Source organism: Oncorhynchus nerka, linkage group LG18 (assembly GCF_034236695.1).
Source record: "Oncorhynchus nerka isolate Pitt River linkage group LG18, Oner_Uvic_2.0, whole genome shotgun sequence".
In the NCBI taxonomy this organism is placed as follows: Eukaryota; Metazoa; Chordata; class Actinopteri; order Salmoniformes; family Salmonidae; genus Oncorhynchus; species Oncorhynchus nerka.
The window spans coordinates 6,643,185-6,645,684 of record NC_088413.1 but is presented as its reverse complement, the minus strand read 5'-3'; the positions used below and the strand labels follow the sequence as shown (position 1 = coordinate 6,645,684).

Genomic DNA, 2,500 nt, shown 5'->3' with positions numbered 1-2,500 from the left:
CAACCAATACATCAACCAACCAATACATCAATCAACCAATACATCAACCAACCAATACATCAATCAATACATCAATACACCAACCAATACATCAACCAACCAATACATCAATCAACCGATACATCAACCAATACATCAATCAACCGATACATCAATACATCAATACACCAACCAATACATCAATACATCAATACACCAATACATCAATACACCAATACATCAATACACCAATCAATACATCAACCAACCAATATATCAACCAACCAATACATCAATCAATACATCAACCAACCAATACACCAACCAATACATCAACCAACCAATACATCAATCAATACATCAACCAACCAATACACCAATCAATACATCAACCAACCAATACATCATCCAACCAATACATCAACCAACCAATACATCAATCAATACATCAACCAACCAATACATCAATCAATACATCAATACACCAACCAATACATCAACCAACCAATACATCAATCAACCAATACATCAATACACCAACCAATACATCAATACACCAACCAATACATCAATACATCAATACACCAACCAATACATCAATACACCAATACATCAATACACCAATACATCAATACATCAACCAACCAAAACATCAACCAACCAATACATCAATCAATACATCAACCAACCAATACACCAATCAATACATCAACCAACCAATACATCAATACACCAATACATCAACCAACCAACACATCAACCAATACATCAACCAATACATCAACCAATACATCAATCAACCAATACATCAATCAACCAATACATCAACCAACCAATACATCAACCAATACATCAACCAATACATCAACCAACCAATACATCAATCAACCAATACATCAATCAACCAATACATCAACCAACCAATACATCAACCAACCAATACATCAATCAATACATCAATACACCAACCAATACATCAACCAACCAATACATCAATCAACCAATACATCAACCAACCAATACATCAATCAACCGATACATCAATACACCAACCAATACATCAACCAACCAATATATCAATCAACCGATACATCAATACATCAATACACCAACCAATACATTAATCAATACATCAACCAATACATCAACCAACCAACCATCAACCAACCAATCAATACACCAACCAATACATTAATCAATCCATAATCACAGCATCAGGTATCATCAACTGGCCCCCAGGAGTGCAGTTCTATCCTAGTAGAGGATGCTGGGTAGTGTTATAGCAGTAGAGGATGCTGGGTAATGGGATAGCAGTAGAGTATGCTGGGTATTGTTATAGCAGTAGAGGATGCTGGGTAGTGTTATAGCAGTAGAGGATGCTGGGTAGTGTTATAGCGGTAGAGGATGCTGGGTAGTGTTATACCAGTAGAGGATGCTGGGTTATGGGATAGCAGTAGAGTATGCTGGGTATTGTAGTGGGATAGCAGTAGAGGATGTGTAGTTCTACCTTAACCAGGATGTATGAGTGGAGGATGCTGGGTAGTGTAGTTCTACCTTAACCAGGATGTATGAGTGGGGGATGCTGGGTAGTTTAGCCACACCCATGTATACGATTGATCACAGAGCCGTGCAATCTTATTGTGAAGTGGAAGCGTCTAGGAGCAACAACGGCTCAGCCGCGAAGTGGTAAGCCACACAAGCTCACAGAACGGGACCGCCGAGTGCTGAAGCGCGTAAAAATTGTCTGTTGCAACACTGAGTTCCAAACTGCCTCTGGAAGCAACACCTCACTACAGAGTTCCAAACTGCCTCTGGAAGCAACCCCTCACTACAGAGTTCCAAACTGCCTCTGGAAGCAACACCTCACTACAGAGTTCCAAACTGCCTCTGGAAGCAACACCTCACTACAGAGTTCCAACTGCCTCTGGAAGCAACACCTCACTACAGAGTTCCAAACTGCCTCTGGAAGCAACACCTCACTACAGAGTTCCAAACTGCCTCTGGAAGCAACACCTCACTACAGAGTTCCAAACTGCCTCTGGAAGCAACACCTCACTACAGAGTTCCAAACTGCCTCTGGAAGCAACACCTCACTACAGAGTTCCAAACTGCCTCTGGAAGCAACCCCTCACTACAGAGTTCCAAACTGCCTCTGGAAGCAACCCCTCACTACAGAGATCCAAACTGCCTCTGGAAGCAACCCCTCACTACAGAGTTCCAAACTGCCTCTGGAAGCAACACCTCACTACAGAGTTCCAAACTGCCTCTGGAAGCAACGTCAGAACAAGAACTGTTTGTCGGGAGCTTCTCGAAATGGGTTTCCATGGCCGAGCAGCCGCACACAAGCCTAAGATAGCAGTAGAGGATATTGGGTAGTGCAGTGGTATAGTAGTAGAGGATGCTGGGTAGTGTAGTGGTATAGCAGTAGAGGATGCTGGCTAATGTAGCGGTATAGCAGTAGAGGATGCTGGATAGTGTAGTGGTATAGCAGTAGAGGATGCTGGCTAATGTAGCGGTATAG

At 42.1% G+C, this 2,500-nt stretch overlaps 1 protein-coding gene across 1 annotated transcript in view; it reads right to left on the bottom strand.

Annotated features, from left to right (window-relative positions):
- LOC135561731 (WD repeat-containing protein 19-like) overlaps positions 1-2,500 on the bottom strand; it is a 104,685-nt gene that overhangs the window by 7,875 nt on the left and 94,310 nt on the right. The window lies entirely within an intron of this gene.